Source organism: Colobus angolensis, unplaced genomic scaffold (assembly GCF_000951035.1).
Source record: "Colobus angolensis palliatus isolate OR3802 unplaced genomic scaffold, Cang.pa_1.0 Scaffold28, whole genome shotgun sequence".
Classification (NCBI taxonomy): domain Eukaryota; kingdom Metazoa; phylum Chordata; class Mammalia; order Primates; family Cercopithecidae; genus Colobus; species Colobus angolensis.
In genome coordinates, this window is record NW_012116043.1 from 3,970,607 (window position 1) to 3,990,608 (window position 20,002).

Here is a 20,002-nt window from a genome sequence, read left to right on the forward strand (position 1 = left end):
GGGGCCGGGCAGGGACAGGAGTTCGTGGCGAAGACTTTCAAAACCTTCCCCGCGGGGAGATGGGGGACGGGGACGGGGTCCTCCCGCCCCACTCCCGGGGCTTGGGAGCCGCGCTAGTTCCGCGAGGGGCAGGGGTGGCCCTGGGCGTAGGCAACTCGGGGGACGGCGAAATGGGGGGGAAGAGGGTCCCTGAGGTGCGGGCCGCGCCCGTCCCCGCAGGGTCCGCCGGCCTTTTCTGAGGAGGGGGCGCCCCGGCCCGGGCTCCAGTCCAGGGTGCGGACCGGCCGCGGCGCGCGCCCACGCCAGTGGCAAGGGGGAGGAGAGGCCGGTCCCCGGGCTCTCCTGCCAGCCCCGGGGTGGGATCGCAGGGCGAGGGATCCGCATTGCAGGTGCACCAGGAGCGCCCCGGGGCCTACCCCGGCTTTGTCTGGGATGGTGTGGGGAGGAGGCGACTTGAATCCACATCTCCCTTTTAAATGCAAGTTACCACCCGGGGGACCTTAGAGACCCTCCCTGACAAGTTGTATCGCCTCCTGTCTTGGTAGCCTTTCCGTAAGTACACTACCTGCCAGCCCCTTCCTGAAGCTTTGTTGCGGCTTTAGTTTACTCTGACGATTTGCCTGTGATTCGTGAAACGGAGCAGAATGCACAAACGCAGCTGAGCTCCAGGTTTGGCTCCTGGGCTGCCGTCTGCTACCGCGAGTGAGTTTCTCTAACTTAGGTTTTCATGCTGACCTGTATTGTTTCATTTCAAGCTTTGATATTCAGCAGTATGATCTAGTCCACTAATGAAAATTAGGCAGCCAGAGAGAACATATAACCGTACTCTGTAGTTTAGGTTGCAGTAGTTGGTTTTGTAACAAAATACAAGCTACCAGGCTGTAATACTTTAACATATTACGCATTTCCAGAAACCTGTAAGAGTATTAAAACTCGGATTGCCATTTTAAAACTTTTACGTTTGAAATTAAAGAGCATTGCTATTGATAAATTTTTTTTTTTTTTTTTTTGCACATCAAGAATTCCTATGCATTTTCTCGCCGTTGCATTGTAAGGAAAAAGATGCTAACGTTTGAAGTGCCTTTTACCTCCAAAGATGTTTTGAAATGTATGTAATTCTTTTGGGTAACTGTTCATCTTACGTGAAATATGCTTGGAAGAAGACTTTAAAACTCGTAATTATATATACGGGTATGCGTACCTATACTTACCACTGAAAAATCTTGAAATAGTTTTGTTACTCCTCTGCATATTGTAATTACTCAGTAAATTTAGTTTAGGCACATTTAAGAGCTAAGGTACAGGTCAATTATTTGTGTGAGATTTTTACTGTAACACATTTTAAATGCATCAGTCTGACAAATAGATTGTTTTGGAAATTAGATATTTTTATTAACTCTTTAAAAATCGAACCATTCATCTTGGGTATATAACTCTTTCATCTGTCATGTTGGATAAATTGCTAAATTTGGATAAATTGATCTCAACTTACCCAATTATCTTTGGATACATTGAGCTCAATATAATTACGTGATTGGTAGGGTGCCTTTGCAGCGATACTAACGTTAATAAAGTGTTGATGCTTTTAAAAAATACTTATGTTAAAAAAGCATTTTCTCGTATTTCTGGCAAGAAAAGTCATGGGACTTTTTTCCTTCTATCTGGAACAAGGTCAGCCATAAATAGTTTCTAATACATAGTGGGCACACATTTGGTAACTAAGATTAATTGTATCTACTGAATTTACTGAATTCCATATCCTTCAAGGGCAGTGACTAGGTGACTTTGTATCTTCACACACCAATGTTGCAGTAAACGTTTGACTCAGATTGAAGTTTCATCCCGGCTAGGTAGGTGCTAACTTAATGACACCAGTTTCCATATCTTCAGCCTTGATGTTTCAACCTGCAGAAGAATTTGGGCAGGGAAGTGGCTGTGTCCTGATTGTCTTCAGATATCTGGAGGTCTGTCATGCAGCAAGGGATTTCATGTATTTTGAGTAATTAGTACAGAAAAACAGATTTCACTTTCATGTAAAGGCGAAAGTTGTTTATGGTGAGAACTAGCGGTGGAAAGAAGGGGCTGCTCCTTCCGTAGGGGCTTTTGGCATCAGCTGGTTCCCCACTTGGAGTGAATGTCTGTTAGGAGGTATCACAGGTATAGGAGGGTCTTTCTGAGAGGAACTCCTAGGTATTCTGATGGCAACTATATTCGAGGATTTCTGTACTTCACTTTTAGCACTGTGGCTTTTGTTTTTTGTTTTCTTATGCTGGCTTCTACAGTTGTGGACGTAGCAACATCTCCAGACACCTACACGAACCCTGGGAAGATTTTTAGTAGATTAAAGACCCACCTGCTATCAAAGATGATTCTTAGTCCTGCTTTGCGTTTATATGGCACATTACAGGGAATAAAGCACTCTCAAATTCAGTGTGTTTTGAAAGACTCTTTTTAATTATACATGATTTGTATTTCTTTCTTTGACTTTTATTTTCTACAATAAACATTGAATCAAGAGGAAAATTACCATTTTCTAGGAAGGCAAGCACAAAAGTGTTTTTTTAAAGCTCTTTTTAAAAAATGGGATGGTGCCAGTCATTCTTTGGAGAGCCAGCAAGTTGTGAAGGTGAATCATTCTTTTACTTGGCTGAAAACATTTTTTAAAAGATACTGAATAAGCCTGGGTGCAGTGGCTCACTCCTGTAATCCCGGCACTTTGCTAGGACAAGGCGGGCAGATCATGAGGTCTCGATTGAGACCATCCTGACCAACATGGTGAAACCCCATCTCTACTAAAAATACAAAAATTAGCTGGTCATGGTGGCGCGCAGTATTCCCAGCTACTCGGGAGGCTGAGGCAGGAGAATCACTTGAACCCAGGAGGCAGAGGTTGCAGTGAGCTGAGGTCATGCCACTGCACTCCAGCCTGGCAACAGAGCAAGACTCCGTCTCAAAAAAGAAAAAAAGAAGAAGAAGAAAAAAAGACTGAATAAGAGATGATTCTTGTGCTTGCTCCACGTTTTAGTTTGTTTATTTCATTACTCAAACATGACTCAAGTTTCACAGCAAAAAGTCCAGTCATATCCACCTACATTAAGTTGCATTGGATGTTTTTTCAGTATGTCTGCATGGTTTTTAAAATATGCTGGCAGCTGAAGGTAAAACAAAGCCAAGAAGTAGAATTACAGCAAGCTGAAAAGCTTAGGGGAATTGGAGCTTTGTGTTTGAAGAAGAAAAACATGTGCCCTGTTTGTATGAAACCAATCTTGAGAATGATGGTTTTATCCAAAATGGGAATAATAATTTATCTATTATAACAAAGATTCAGCTACTGAGTGTCAATCTAATACATGTATTAAGTGGGTCAATGAGGTTGGAACTCCAGTCTGTGGCTAAGAAGCAGAGTAGAGTTGCCTGTGAACACGAGTGCCCGATACACAAGGATTGAAGTGCAGCAAGTCGGTAATGAGGCCAATTGAGTTAAACCAAGGTCCAACCTCTCCAGTTTAGGAAGAAGAGGAAAAAACAATTCTGAATTAATGTCTGCTTGGACTTAACTTTTTAAATATCTTTTAAAGTAGTTACTCTCTCTTGTTCTCTAGCAGATGAGTTTGTTTCATGCTTTTAACTTTTTAAACGTCTTTTAAAGTAGTTTCTCTTGTTCTCTAGCAGATGAGTTTGTCTCATGCTTTTGTGTCTCTTACCTGTTAGCTGACTTTGGGTATGATAAGTGACTAAGACTCCTCAAACTTTGAATAAGGAATATACCATTTATTTGTGCTGTATGCATGAAGGGAAAAGAGACGATTATCAAGTTTTTCTGGCCAACCAAGAAATAAAATGAAACCTTAAAAATGCTTATTTTTCCAGGAAAAAAAATCACAGATACTACTTAAATATTATTACCAGGACAACAAATTAGCAAATAAGGCAACCAGTTAGAAAGCAGCATTTTCAAGGTTAAAGGTTGCATTTTAAAGCTTTTAGCCATGACTTTTGAGGGGATCACACAAACATCCTAAAAGACTTCTTTGTTTATCAGAAAACAGTTTACATGCAAATTTCCACAATGGAGAGCAGACTGAGATCAATACTTTCACGATTATTCCCAGCTTACTGCTTTATCAGAAAGAACTTTACTACGAAGCAAGAAGTGTCTACTCTTCTGTGAAGGAGTAAATTTTCTCCTTGTTTCTGAAATTCTGTATTCTAGCTGAATTCTCGGGACTGAGCAGTGAACTTCCATTAGTTAGCACCAAATAGAGCAAGCCTGAGAAAGCTGCTTATAATAAGGGAAAAAAACGACAGAAGAAAACTTTTAATAAAGGAGTATAAAGCACATAATACTCTGCTTCTGCAAATTTTCTTTTTGTTGCCTCTTTGGCAACACTTCAGATACTAAATTTAGATCTGCGTAAAATCCATTATCCTTTGCTCTTCAGATTTCTTCCCCAATCTATTTCTAAATGCATCCTGTGCCCTTCTCATTTACTATGCAAGTAAGAGAGTTTATGAGAAGTCGTTAAAGCCCATTTTCTTAGGTAACATTGTTTAAGCATTAATGCTACATGTAAATTGTCGTTCCCAATATTACTATAATACTGTCTGTCTTAAAGTTGCACATTTTACCTAGAAATCTGTGGCATCATACTCTGAAAAGGCCATCTTTGATATAATATAGAGGACATGTAAAAACACTGGGTTCCCAAGAGAAAGTTCCATCTCTATCATACATAGCATAATTATCTAAGGATCGCCATATTTTTCTAATGATAAATGAACATAAGAGGTTAGGCTCATGCCATACCCTAAACACTGAAGAAGGCTTTTTGTAACTCCTTTCTCTTCAGCTGTCACACACATCAACCCGGATGAAAGGCACTGCTAGTGTTTCTGCCTTGGTGGCTAGTAGCGTGGGAGGGCAGATATGCTTTTTTAAAATAGCCAAGTCTTGCACATTGATAAGAAAGATGGAGAAAAGTTGGGGTTTTTTGCTCAGTTTTGTGTTCCCATAGATAAGAATATAGCAGAAGTTACTAGGTTTGGCCTGTCATTTTCAGGGAAGGTCAGTATCTGATACCGAATCATCTTTATCTTTTGATTGAGTCCCTGTGACAAGACCAGAAAGTTCTAGTGGAATAGAGCAGCAGCTTTCTGGCATTAAGGTACTTGTTCATTGACATGCCCTAACTGCTCTCGGGGGAGGAAGGATATGTAATCCTCCTCAGCCTCTGCAATGTGATAGATTTCAAGTGAGGAATTGTTTTCCATCAATAAAGGGATCAAGTCAGTTTTTGACAAGTTTATTTGTACAATAAGGCTGTGGTATCAGGACCCAGTTCAGAGATGAACAAAGCCAAACCATATTGTTTGAGGGCAAAGGCAGGTTTTTAGGGGAGAGAGAAAATAAATATCCAAGTAGAAACAGAGCCAGAAGTGAGACCTTGGAGACAGGTTGAGAGCTGTCTATTTGGAGGTGTTCTTGTGTCTCATCCCTTGTTGCAGGGTGGAACTCAGAGCTTTGGATGACCATTGGCTAATTCTAGAACACTGCACTGAATGTTACTCATTAGCAGGCTGTGGTTAGAGCAGAGTGCCTTTCCTAGTAGTTTCAGGATGCCAGCGGGACCTGCCTGTGCAGTGACCATCTTGTGTCTGAAATTTAAGTGGAAAGCAGCAAATTAGCCATTCCTGTGTTTAGAGAAAACTGAGTTTAATTAGAAGGTGTCAAGTCGTTGGGGCCAGCATGTTCCTACTGAAGAAACTGGGAATCCTCGGCACATTAGTAGCCAGCAGAACTGTGGAGTTCCTTGAAGGAAGGTTGAAGTGATGTTTGGACTGCTGAACCGCAGAGTGAACCTGGGAATGAGATGTACTGACAGACACCCTCATCAGTGCTTTCCATTGGTGTGCAAGACTTAGCTATTTCTCAAAAGAACATAGCTTCCTCTCCTATGGAATGTCCTACCACTGGGGATGTAACCAGAAGCCTCCGAAGCCTACTCAGTTTTTTAAGTGAAGATCCCAGATTTTTGTTTGTCACAACTCTCATGTTTACATTTCTAGGTAGGGAGTCCAGCCACTTCAGTCCAGTTTCTGAAAGTTCCTGGCCAGGTTATTTTTCACAGTTCCATGTGGACATTTTACCACCTCTTCTGATTGTGGACAAGACAGTGAAGGCATTGATGAATGTATAGGGCTTTACAGCTTTATTTACAATCTAATCTGGAAATTATGGACTCCTATTCCAAATAGACACACTTAATGTACCAAATCTATAAATAAAATATTTCAGAAGTCTTTTTGACAGTCATTGTGTTAGCCTTTGCATGCATCTTCTACACCCAGTGAAATTACTAAAGCAGTCACACGAAAACCTGTTTTTCTCATTTGAATAAAACCAATCTGAATGTGTTTATAAATGCCCACCTCCCGCCCCACACCCCCATCCGTAGATAAGTTGCTCTCTTTGTCTTTATGGCTACTTCCCACAACATGAATGGACAGGTCAGACAACTCACACAGTGGTGATGAGCTACACTGGTAAATTTGGAACATGCTACCCACATACACTTTTCCCTGGCATCCCTTCTTGTTGGTGTGTACCAGGCCATGGGACACAGGAACAAGATGAAGGCACTTTGGAGCTACCAAGGGGCTCTCTGAAACCCTGACAGTCTTCAGAGTCCCTTCTATGATGTGAGGCCTGATCTGGGACAGGGACAGTGTGGGAGAGAGCCACCATAAGGGACTGTTCACTCTGAGAAAGTTGACTGACCATAGATAACCTTGACCGTGTTATTCACCAAAGGAAGTATATTTCCAAAACAGCCCAACATGGGTTACATGAGGACCGTGAGAAATGTGAGCTCCTCCAAGAGCATGCAGCCCTCACTGTTTTCACAATTGTCCGTAGTCAACAGAGTCATGAAAAAGAAAGAAAAGCAGGACTTCATACTCCAGTGAGAGCAATAAGCTTTGACTTCCGGACAGACTATACAGAGGTCAAGATGAATCAAGATTCCTCTTTATTGAGAAGAGATTGCATCCCAAAGACCAATTTACTTTTCTGTGAGTGGGTAGTCTTGTCTCTTCAATTATACACAAGTGTTTATGGATTCACCTCACTGTATCTCGATGCACACGTACATGCACACTTGTCATTCCAAACAGTATATTTAACTGGCAATATATTTAGCAATTTAAAATTGTAGTTTTTAAATGTTACCAAACATATCAGGTGTCCTAATACATTGATTGATGTTACCATCATAATTTGAGCTTTAATAACAAGTATTCAAAAAAAGACCCAGCAGCTCATCCATGGGGATTATCAGGTGACAAGGGATGTTTTTTCCATTTGAATTTTAATTTCTTTATTCGTTTTTAGGTAAATATTATTAACTAATTGCCTCACTATTCTGTTGGTCCAAAGGGAATTAGGAACTTTAGAAAACAAAATTTACATTAAAAAATAATGCAGTTGTTATTTAAAATTGTCAGAAATGTGGCATCTTAAAACATTCAGCTAATAGAAGTAGAGTGACTCTTGGTTGTCATAACATGTAATACTGTCTGGGATTTTTAAAAAGCATTTTATAAAGATAATAGTTTCTTAAGTTACAGCTCCCTTTAATTTGTATTCTCATGTTTAGATTCACCTACTCTGAAATCATGGTGTTAGGTAGTCATTGAGCTATTCTGTAAGGCAAGTGTCAAGAATTTAGGAAGTTCCATTTAATTTAGCCTTTGTGAAAAAATTCTGCTTTTTGTATGAATTCATATGTACAGGGTTGTCTGTGCCCCACCCCTGCTCCCAAATATTAGCTCCACAGAGGGAGAGTTTTTATCTCTTTTGTTTGTTGATGTGTTCCAAGTGTCCTCCACAGTGTCTGGCTCAAAGCTGCTTAAAGATGCTTCCTTTATAGAAAGAATGAACTATAATACTTTCTATCACCCCCATATAGAAGACATAACCTTCTCTTATACCCCCAAATTCACAAAAATAGATATGAAAGGATTTTCTTTAAAAGTACTAAGATCTTGAATAATTTCTTTTATGTAGTCTTCTGTGTTATATTGGAATAGCCTTGTTGTTAATACAGACACTTTATGAAAAAAGATAAATAACTTTTCAGTTGGTACCTGTTATGTTTAAACTTTGTTTTTAAACTGCTTCTATAACCTGAGCAATTGTTTTTATTTTGAAAGAGACCTTTTCAAAGTAGAAAACCATTTTAAGATTTACCAGCGTAACACTAATTACTTCAACTTCTCCAGTATATTTGTGCAAATTACAAAGTTCAAATTATGGCTCTTGTACACAGGGTTTCTTGGTGACCACGGAGCCTGTACTTTCATTTCTCCCAGAAATGAAAGAAAGCTCTGGAAAGCTTTCTTAAAGTGCTAGTATATATAAAATATTAGGAGTTTTGACATGATTTCATAAATTTATTGGGAGTCTTTAAAATTCTCCTAAGGTTTACATGTTTAGTGAAGTCCTTAAAAACAAAACTCTTTGCATTGAAGAAATATTAAAGCCTTTAAACATCAAAGTTTCCTAGAGATTTCCTGCTTGTCTTAGATAGAGTACTCCTGTGGAAACTGTACACCTAGGTCAGCTTCAGTGTTTCCACTTAATTTCTGTAGAAATATGCAGCTTTATAACCATAACACTGAAGTCCCTATTGCATTTCAGAATTATGTTGCACTCACCCTCTTCAGTTCTCAGGTCACGTTAACGTTCATACAAGAAAAGCAAAATCTCACATTATTAAGAAATGGGAAGAAAATTATTACATTCTTGGGCAATTTGGAGTTTATTTGCAATCCTTTTTCTTCCAAGCAAAAGAAAGCAAGGAAATGCTGATCCAGTGTTCCAGCCGTTTTATCTAAACAGGTAAAGTAGTCCCTTTCTGCACTCCTGCTTCGCCAAGCGTGTAAGATACAAGGAAGAAACTCACTCAAGTAGGCTCCTATTGCTCCCTCACCTGCTGGTTGCCTTTTCCTCCAGGGTTAGCAGTTCTCTGGTACAGGAAGGATGCTGCATGTGGGGAGAGCTTGCCCTCCCAAGAGTGCCATACGCTGCGTTTACTAGCCATCCCAGAAACCCAGAGAGACCAGGATAAGACTCAAGTCCAAAGGGGAGAAAAGGCCTACCTCAAATTAGGTTGACCCTAACCCTGGGGGTTTCTCAACCAAAACTTTTTTGACCTTTGGGGTCAGATTATCCTTGCTGTGGGGCTGTCCTGTGCATTATGGTCCATTTAGCAGCATCCCTGGCCCCTACCCACTGGATGCCGGTAGCACCCACCCACACACTCATGACAACCCAAAGCATCTCCAGACATCGCCAAATGCCCCCTGGGGGCACAATTGTCCCAGCTGAGAACCACTGCTCCAACTTGATCAAACTCAAGACTCATCAGGAGGATGAGAACCCTGTGTTCCTCCATTAATTCCAACTGCTTAGAGTTTGCCTCATATCAGAAAACTTACACTCTAATTCCATCTGTTCTTTGGATTAAAAAAAAAAAAAAGATGTATCTTGCATAAGCCATAAAACAACGACTGTAGATTCTCTGAGGCGGAAAAAGAAAACCTATGTAGATGGTGTTCTTAGCAGGCTAGAGTCAGATTGCAGAAGCAGGCCATCTCCTCTCCAGGACCCACGTGAAGATTACTCTTGCCACTGCCAGATTATGTTACGTCTCAGCACAGAGTCACCACTTTCCTCTCTCTACTCCCCGTCCTGTTCGGCCTTCTGAATCGCGGCATCAGTTGTTGACTTAAGCAAGCAAAACTCAAACTACATTTGAATAAAGAATTTGTCAGTATCTGCATTTGTTGTAGTCTTCTGTATCGAGAGAAACCCCAAGCCCCTTATCCAGCTAACCAGAACACCTTAAAAGTGTTTATGTCTTCAAAAAAGAGATACCACATGAAATTGTATTATTAACAAATTAGTAAATAAGACAACCAATTTAAAAAGCAAACATTTAGAAGTTCAGAGCTATACTTTAAAGGATTCAGCAACAATCTCTAAAGCCCAGGTGTCTTAAAATACTTGTTAGGTAGTACAAACAAAACAGAATTGTACATTTTTACACATTTCCACACAGAATAGCAGAGTAAGCTTGTAACTCTTTAAGAGAACTAGCTTTTTAACCCAGAATGGTGTCTGTTTTTCTGCAGCTTTAGGAGAGAAGAAGCATTTTCTCTTCCTCTGAATTTTTTTTTCACAAGCCGCAGCATCAAGAATAAGCACTGGAATTATATTAGCATCTGGCACAAAAGAGTAGACCTGAGAAGCTTACAGCTTAAAATATGGGGAAAGAAAAGGGCAAAAGAGAATGTTTAACAAATGGAATATTGGCCAAATGGTGCTCAGGCTGTGCAGCATATGCACTTTTACATTTAAGAGGGTTGCAGCATTTTCTCTTCGTTTAGGGACAGTATATTGTCTAGTTAAGAGCATAGGCTTTGGAGTCAGACTGATTTGGAGGCTTTGGAGTCAGACTGGTTTGGGATGACCCCAGCTCTACCTCTTACTAGGTGTGACTTTAAGGAAGTTATTTAACCCTCCAAGCTTGTTTGCTAACATGTAAAGTGAGAGTAAGAATATCTGCTCCTTAGAGTGTTGATCAAGTACGTAGCATGGTGCCTGGCGCTGAGCCCTTGGTAAAAGGTGATTCCGTGTTCATTCTTCTTCCCTGGAGCTAAAGGCTGTGTTGCTACTGCAGTTTCTGTCTGCTTTATCCTGCATCATCCCTGCCAGACTAAACTCCCTTAAGTGGGGATTTTGCCTCTATTGAGTAAAAACTCAGCTTTTCCCCATTTCTTATCTTTTCCGTCTCGACTTTTCTGAGCAGCTTTTAATATACAACTTAAATCTGACACTAGCTTTTCTATCTAACCTTATTTTCCACCATTCCCCAGAATGTGCTTTCCATATCAGATAGTTTAATGGTCTCATGTTCCTTCTAAAGCTTCATTCATATTTACTTCACCAGAAATGCTTCCTCCTGACCCAGCTCTGCTCATCCTTTGAGGCTCAGTTTAATTCCAACCTCTTCAGAGTAAAACCTTTGTCACTCCAGTCCTTATTCACTCATTATTAGGTACCTCCATGTGTCTGGCAACAGATAGGTACCAGGAATGCTACAATAAATAATTGAGGCCGGCCCCTGTCTTCCAGGGGTGTATGCAGCCTGGGGCAGGAGAGACAGGTAGGTAAGAGAGAGTTGCCAGTGCTATGATGGGCAGCCCTTCACCCTTAATGGACAGCCCTCCCTGGCTCTGGTACTTGGTATATGCCTCGTGAGGATTTAATTATATATTGTTTTCTTTGTACTTGAGTGGCTGAGTCTCATATCCCCAAGTAAATTGTAAGCATAGGACTGAGTACACAGTGAGCACTTTAGAAACATATGCTGGCTTGATCTTTCACCTCCAGATGCATATCTAAAAGGAGAATCAATTGCCTAGCCTATTGTAAAGGCGTTGTAAACTTCAAAAAGCAAATTAAAAAACAAAATCGATGATGTTAAGCTCCTGGCGACCCCCATAACCTCCTAGTGATTAGAGTAGCTCCTAGGCTTTGGAATTCATGGGACAGTGCGCTTTTAAATTTGGCAGTTCTAAAATGAAAATGAAGAATTGTCCTTTGAGTCTAATAACGTTAGCTTTATGGAAAACTCACTGCATTGTCCTCATTTTTCTCACTGTGTCACAGACCAAGAAAAGTATCATCCAAGCTCATGACAGGTGTTTCCTGAGTTTCTGAGCTGCTGAGTGCCACTGAGGAGCTCGTAAAGCATGATCTGAATCATGAGCTTACATGCACCGCAGCCACATCTCAGCTTCAGTGCCGTGTCACAGGCTCAGCATTGACAGTTCACATACTTGGCTCGTAAGAGAAATTTCCAGGTGTCAGTAAGCTGCACCAGAGAAGATACTGTATGCCACAAACTGTAGAAAGTCCTGAACAAGCCCACATTTTCCTTTCCACAGAAATGAAATTTTAATTTATAGGTGGCTTGATAATTTTTTACTCTCTTTATTTGTGAGCTTTCCCACTATGGCAATCAGAGAAATTGTTCTAAGCTCTCTCCTGCTCACTAATACGAGATACAGCATAGCACCTAATGATGGGGTCAGGGAGGATGCTGAGTGAGATCACCATTAATGTGCAACTCCTAGAAAGAAGCCTTTCTTAAAGGGCCAGCCCAGGTTTCCAGAGGCACCATTATTGTAGGTGGCAGGGAAATAGCAGGGAACAAGACAGAAAAGTCCTTGTTCTCCTGGAGTTTACAAAGCTAGTAAGGTAAGAAAGATAAATAAGGGACCTAATTTTAGAGAGTGGTAAAAGCTCTGAAGACGTAAAATGGCATAATGATAATGGCATAATGATGATGGCAGTTGAAGAAAATTGTTAAATTATTCCGGCAGTACAAAGTGAGCACTGGCCACAGCAGTTACATAACATTTTATCTGGGAGCAAATGAACCCTGTTTGGATGACTCTCCATATTGAAGCAATGATAGTAAACACATAGCTCTAGCCATGGTTCTAAATGCTTTAGATTGTGCTGCCCAACTTGGTAGACACTAGCCTCATAGGGACAGTTCATTTTAATTCAAACAAAAAGTAAAACGAAAAATTTCTCAGACACATTAGCCACACATTTCAAGTGTTTGATAGCTACATGTGGCCACAATAGCTACAGAAGAGTGTGGTCACTTCTCTGAGCCTCAGTTCTTTAAAAACGGCATAACCATACCTACTTTGTGTGATTGTTTCAAGAATTAAGTGATCATCTATAAGCCTGGCACCTAAGGCCGGGCGCAGTGGCTCACACCTGTAATTCCAGCACTTTGAGAGGCTGAGGCAGGCGGATCAGTTGAGGTCAGGAGTTTGAAACCAGCCTGGCCAACATGGTGAATCCCCGTCTCTACTAAAAATACAAAACTGAGCAGGGCATGGTAGTGCGCACGTGTAGTCCCAGCTACTCAGGAGACTGAGGCAGGAGAATCGTTTGAACCCAAGAGGTAGAGGCTGCGATTGCACCACTGTGCTCCAGCCTGGTCAACAAAGTGAGACTCCATCTAAAAAAAAAAAGAGTCTGGCAGCCAGACGGTGTGGCTACTTTGTTGGACAGCAGAGAATAGAATATTTACATCATCACAGTAAGTTCCATTGGACAGCATCTCTTTAGATAAACTCAGTCTTCCCCACATCCTAATGAGGTGTAGGTACTGTTTTTCCATTTTGCAGATGACAAAATAAGGCATGGGAGTTATGCGTGACTTGCCCAAGGTTGCATCGTTAACGAAGGGTGGAACTAGAATGCAAACCCTGGCCGTCTGGATCCAGAGCCTGGTTAATCCCTACCCTGCTATTCCGCTATAGCGCACAGATCACGTATAGCTCATCTGTGTGATCCACTTTCAACCAGGGTGCATCTGAGGGAGAGAACAGTGCCTCTTCAGAAAATCTTGTCATTGAATGCTTTTAAATTCAGCTAACATGAGTTCTGACCGAAGGATCAGGAAAAATGTAGGCCTGTCATAGGCACAATTTCCCTCTCCTTGAAAAGGACAGAGGAAACCACAAAGCACCAAAAAAATGCCAAGTTTATGTATGATCTCAATAAGGCAGAGTAAGCTCTCTATGCCTCAGTTCCTCTATCCTAGAGCGGTGTGAGGAGGTAATGAGACAAGGCCTGGAAAGCCTCAGCGGGACCTGTCACAGGCAGTGACGCCAGGGAGGTCAGCAGCATTACCACTGCACTCAAGCGGCCACACTTGGGTTGAACGTTCCAGAATGCACAGGAAACAGCAGAACAGACCACTGACGTGAGGAGGCAGCTTGTCCTTTCCCAGAGCTGCCATGAGAGCCTGTGGTTCCAAACAGCCTGAGGTTGGAATTGGAGAGCACTTTAGGAAGGCAAGAGGCAGAGGAGGTGGCAGCCTTTGGAGAGAATCTGCATTTGGCTCATGCACTTAGGATTTGCAAGTTTAGTTAAGTGTCTTCACTCGTCTGAGCCTCCATTCTTAAAAAATGGGTTTAATCGGCTGGGCGCTGTGGCTCATGCCTGTAATCCCAGCACTTTGGGAGGCCAAGGCAGGCAGATCACCTGAGGTCGGGAGTTCGAAACCAGCCTGACCAACATGGAGAAACCCCGTCTCTGCTAAAAATACAAAGCTGGGCATGGTGGTGTGTGCCTGTAATCCCAGCTACTCGGGAGGCTGAAGCAGGAGAAGCGCTTAAACCCAAGAGACAGAGGTTGTGGTGAGCTGAGATCGCGCCATTGCACTCCAGCCTGGGCAACAAGAGTGAAACTCTGTCTCAAAATAAAATAAAATAAAAAATGAGTATAGTCATGTATCTTGCATGATTGTTTTAAGAATTAAGTAATCAGCCAAGAGTGGTGGTTCACATCTGTAATCCCAACACTTTGGGAGGCCGAGGTGGGCAGATCACTTGAGGTCAGGAATTTGAGACCAGCCTGGCCAACATGGCAAAACCCCGTCTATACTAAAAATACAAAAATTAGCCAGGTGTGGTGGCACATGCCTGTAATCCCAGCTACTTGGGGGGCTGAGGCACAAGAATCACTTTAACCTGGGAGGTGGAGGTTGCAGTGAGCCAAGATCACACCATTGCACTCCAGCCTGGGCGACAAAGCGAGACTCCCCCATCTCAAAAAAAAAAAAAAAAAAAAAGAATTAAGTGATCATCTATAAGCCTGATACATAGACATTTGGTAAATAATAGTCATAATTACTATTTTGATTAATGATTTTCAGCTTCTTATTAAAAAATGTCTTTGAGTATACATTGGGTGCTTATTTGTAAAAGTATCTAAATGAAAGTGGACCCCTAAGTATTTTCTTGCCCAGATGCTTTAGACCCAGGGAATGTGTTAGGACAGAGTTATCCTCAAACATGATTGCTGTTACCACCCTTTACAGTGCAGTGATCACACCCTCGAGAAGCCAGGCAGAGCCAACTGAAAGGCATCACAGGGCGTGCACGTAGCAGCTGCTTGCGAAGATGGAAGCTGCCTCACACTCCCCCACAACCAGCAAGGACAGTGGCCGCCATGTATGACCTCAGGTGACCATCCTGTCCATTCTGAAAACTGGGAAGTCAAACCCTCCAGGCTCCTGACTAGCCAGTAGGCTTCACCAGAGCTGGATCAACCAGAAAAAGCTGAAACATCCAACCTAAGAATTTCAGACTTCAAATGGAAAATCTGGGCACTCTAAAACCAAAATTGCTAAGTTCCAAAAATGTTGGATACATTGGGTGCTTATTTGTAAAAGTATCTAAACAAAAGTGAGCCCTTAAAGAGTGTGTCATGAACCAAAGATTAAAATTAACCCCATTGTGGGGGCACAAGGTCAAATATACGAGGAAAAGACAAAGTCAGTTGTACAAATGGAAAAAGTGCAAATGAAAAATGATGACCTTTAACAAGGCGAGGATAGGAAGAAAATACTGGATTGCCTCTCATTCTCTGAAAATTCCTAGTGAATATCAGATGTAGTGATTTTCTACCTTCCCCAATTTCTTTCACTCTCCTCCCACAGCTGATATGTGATCTATGAAATACAGTTGTCCTGCCCCTTATTTTACTTGCCATTACTTGTTTTCATTTATTTTGACTGGGTTAATGCACTAATGGCTCATTTATCTATGATGATCAAAATTTGGTTGCAAAGACAGCCCTAAAGTGACACCTGTTTGCCTTGTACCGTTCTCTCACTGGTCTCTGGATGTTAGAATTGCTGGTGCATTTTAAACAACAGACCTTCTTAATGGATAGCTGTTTTGTGAGAAGCTTTTCCCTTCCCCTGGAACTTAATGCATGATCTCCCAGAGAGCTGGAACATATGATTCTGGGAATTCTCTTGTTCCTTGACATAATAAAGAGTGATTGTGAGTGGGAAGAACTTTATAGGGGTCAGTCATAAATGCCATCAGTAAGCATGCCTCACGTATTCTGCACAGCACAGGAAGTTTGCGGAAAGGATACTTGTAAAGAATTGAATAATCCACGCTGGAGCTCTCAGATCACTAGGTGGAAAGTCAGAGGTCAAACACCCTCAAATGGACATGCTGAAGCCATCAAAAAAAAAAAAATAGGAAATGATCTAGGGAAATGGTAAACGCCTTCTTAAAAATATGAGTTTGTCTTTTAAAAATATTGATACTTAAGCTATGTTTTTCCAAAGGAATAAATGTTCAATAAAAACAAGTATCTTAATTATTATCACCAGAAGGTATGTAAGTACTAAAATTAAATGCCTGGTCATAGTGACTTTATTCACTGAAGTGACTATTGTTGGACTGTTTTAATAATATCCAAGATCTCTAACATCCTCCCTGTCTCAACTCATCGGAAGGAATCAGTGTGGGCCCCTTTCACAGACAGGCAAGTTGGAGGAGTTGGCTTGCTTTTGTTTGATGCGTAGCTAAATTCTTACACTGTCCAAGATGACATGGCTGGGACTGGGCAGAGCCCTTTCTACCACCTTACGAGGATAACGTCTCTTTCCTCTATAAGTGACAGGCATCTTCTCTGATGCCTATTATAGCTAATGAAACCATGGACGCTTTCACTTTTTGTAAGTAATAAAGGAAAAATATGGCTAAATTAAAGTGTATAGAGCCAGGTAACGGGTCTGGCACTTATAATCCCAGCAACATAGGAGGCTGAAGCAGGAGGACCACTTGAGGCCAGGAGTTTGAGTCAAGCCTGGGCAACATAGAGAAACCCTGTCTCCCCCTCCAACCCCCCCAAAAAAGTGTATAGAGCTTCAGCTAATGAGTACACTTCTTTCCTTAAAACTTGTACTGTAATTAGGCAGACCCACAAATGGATAAAAGAAGCCTTATCAGTTAAGTCAGGTGAATTGGTCCATCTGTTTGGCAAACCAGAGACTGAGATTTTTAAAGCAAGGGAACACATCTTCTTGGCCTAGGAACTACAGTTGAGATTGTGATCATCAAGCACTAAGATGAAGTATTTCGTTAGGATGAACGATGATTTGGCATTTGGGATCACTGTATCTTTTAGTTATCAACTAGTAGACAAAATCGGCAGTAATCTCAATCTGAGGTGGAAATGGAAAGACCAGTTGGATATGGACTGCTTACTTCCCCTCCCATTAAAGGAAGGTATCACTAGGTAAAACTGTGTGGTAACTTATGAGATATTTGTGTCCTTAAATTGTTGACTCAGGATCATCTTGGTAAATGACAAGCTTGTTAGAAGTACACCAGTGACATTTCTACTAAGTTGAAAACGATTCTAGCTCCAGCTTTTGAAACAAGGCTATTTGGGTGTTCACTAGAGGGCAGTCACCTTGGGGGCTGCTGAGAAAGGGCAGGAGGAGGATGCAGGGAGGGCGAGAAGGGCGTGAGCAGCACCTCCATGGCCCCACCAGCCACCTTCTCCCCCAAAGCAGCTTCTCCCTGAGCCTGTGTCTTCGGAATAGAAAGTGCAGAGTTGACACTGTATGGGCATCGCCCCTCCAGCTCTGAGGGTCCGGAGATGGAGTGCTGGTGCTCCCTCCTCCTGGGGTGGGGTCTGCCGCCCACTGCTGGCCTCCTGGCAGTTAGGAACCCAATCTTCCATGAGGCCCAGGACACTCCCAGAAGGCACCACATGACACAGGTGGTAGGAGCGCGTGTATTTGCCTATATTGGCCTGCACAGGCCACTGAAAGACATGCGTAGGCAACCGGAAATACAGACTTGCTTTCTTCATGAGGCATTTTCACACAGAGAAGCCAAGCCCTCATCAGCGTACAGACCCGTGACATGGTTTTTAAATAGAAGCCAAATAGAAACTCTGAAAGTATGAGATAATCGGAGTGCAGAGAAACCCGGTTAATAAATCCATCATGTAGGCCTCCAGTGACTGCAGCCTTCCCAGACGGGCCGCGTACCCTCTTTCCATGTCTAATTGTCAGGCTCTCTAATCACATCCATTACAACTTTAATGTTAGGCTGCACGTTCTTCAGAAGGAAATGGCTGTCAATGTCGAAAGAATTGTTGATGAGCCTTAATAAAATAAAATACATATGAAGGATAATGTCAGAGAATGACAGGAATGTATAATGCATGGGGGGAGGCACCTAAGTTCTCATCATTGTCATTTTTCTGCATATCTTTGGGACACTAAATTGTTACATTTGTAACAACTACCTTCCCATTAATTCTTCTTGGTGATGGTAAACCAATCACAATTCTAGCAATCCAAGATTACCCTGGAACAATACTGTTAAAACATATGATACTACTTTGTTAGTGGATATTTAGTGATTATCTTTTTTAAGAGAAAACTTTATAATTTTTTTCTGACTATATTTTCATCACTAGAGAAGCTTTATAGATAGTACTAAAATAGAATTTTTAAAAGGTAAAAATCACCCAGAGTCCACTACCTAGAGACAAATGTTTGTTTGTTTATTTATTTATTTATTTATTATTATTTTAACATTGTTAAAAACATTTATTCTGATACATTCTATCATAAGTTAGTACAAGTTCCACTCTGCTACAGATGCATCTGTGAAGAGCCTTGTGCCATCCAACTAGTGACTGAACGATGTCCCATCTCTTATCCGAGCCAGAGCACACATCTTCCATGCTGTCCACTGATTGCCTCCAAATCCAGAAGACCAAATAATCCTTTATCCCCAAAGTAGGCTCAAAACAGTTGGTTCAGGCATTCCAGGATCTGTACCCCTCTTAAATCCCAGGTAAATCACAAGAGGGATAAAGCCCCAGTGGATGGCAAACTGACCCCCCTTGAAGAGCTGCTGCAGTCTCTGCTTGGCCTTTTTGCTCAGCTTCACCATAGCGACGGCCGCGTGGCGTAGGGAGAACCCCTTACTGCAACCACCTATTTATTATTTTTTTGAGATGGAGTTTACCCTCTTGTTGCCCAGACTGGAGTGCAGTGGCGTGATCTCAACTCACTGCAACCTCCGCCTCCTGGGTTCAAACGATTCTCCTGCCTCAGTCTCCCCAGTAGCTGGGATAACAGGCGGATACCACGACGCCCAGCTGATTTTTGTTTTTGTTTTTGAGATGGAGTCTCGCTGTGTCGCCCAGGCTGGCGTGCAGTGGTAAGATCCCAGCTCACTGCAACCTCCACCTCTCAAGTTCAAGCAATTGTTCTGCCTCAGCCTCCTCAGTAGCTAGGACTACAGGTGTGTGCCACCACACCCAGCTAATTTTTTGTATTTTTAGTAGAGACAGAGTTTCACCGTGTTAGCCAGGATGGTTTCCATCTCCTGACCTTATGATCCCCCCGCCTTGGCCTCCCAAAGTGCTGGGATTACAGGCATGAGCTGCTGTGTCTGGCCGAGACAAATGATTTTTAACACTTTGGTGTATATCCTTCTACACATATACAAAAATGTGAAAATATACGTACAGTTTTTTTTTTTTTTTTTTTGAGACGGAGTCTCGCTCTGCCGCCCAGGCTGGAGTGCAGTGGCCGGATCTCAGCTCACTGCAAGCTCTGCCTCCCGGGTTCATGCCATTCTCCTGCCTCAGCCTCCCAAGTAGCTGGGACTACAGGTGCCCGCCACCTCGCCCGGCTAGTTTTTTGTATTTTTAGTAGAGACGGGGTTTCACCATGTTAGCCAGGATGGTCTCTATCTCCTGACCTCGTGATCTCACCTTGGCCTCCCAAAGTGCTGGGATTACAGGCTTGAGCCACCGCGCCCGGCCACGTACAGTTTTTAACATACTGTTTAAAAACTTAACCTATCGTAGACGTATTACCTTGTTGGTAAATACAGATCTATGCTGTTTTTAATAATTGCATACTTTAGATGTGCCATGCTAGCCCCTTATTGACAGACATTCAGGTTATTTTGTGTGGTGATTATCTCGCAAAAAAATCTTTTTTTTTTTTTTTTCTGGTTGCTACTGGAGTTTTCTTTCTTCTTCCAGCTTTTAGAGACGTGCCTATTA

At 42.0% G+C, this 20,002-nt stretch overlaps 1 protein-coding gene across 6 annotated transcripts in view; it reads left to right on the forward strand.

Annotated features, from left to right (window-relative positions):
- Positions 1-356: 356 nt before the first annotated feature.
- The window catches only part of CCDC92 (coiled-coil domain containing 92), a 35,071-nt gene continuing 15,425 nt past the window's right edge, over positions 357-20,002 (forward strand). For 2 of the 6 annotated variants that reach the window (XM_011948430.1, XM_011948434.1), the window contains exon 1: positions 357-552. The gene's annotated coding sequence lies outside the window, so the exon portion shown is untranslated. Of the gene's footprint in view, positions 553-613; positions 703-15,977; positions 16,172-20,002 lie in introns of those variants that run through there. The other 4 variants (XM_011948435.1, XM_011948436.1, XM_011948431.1 and 1 more) reach the window with 4 other exon arrangements.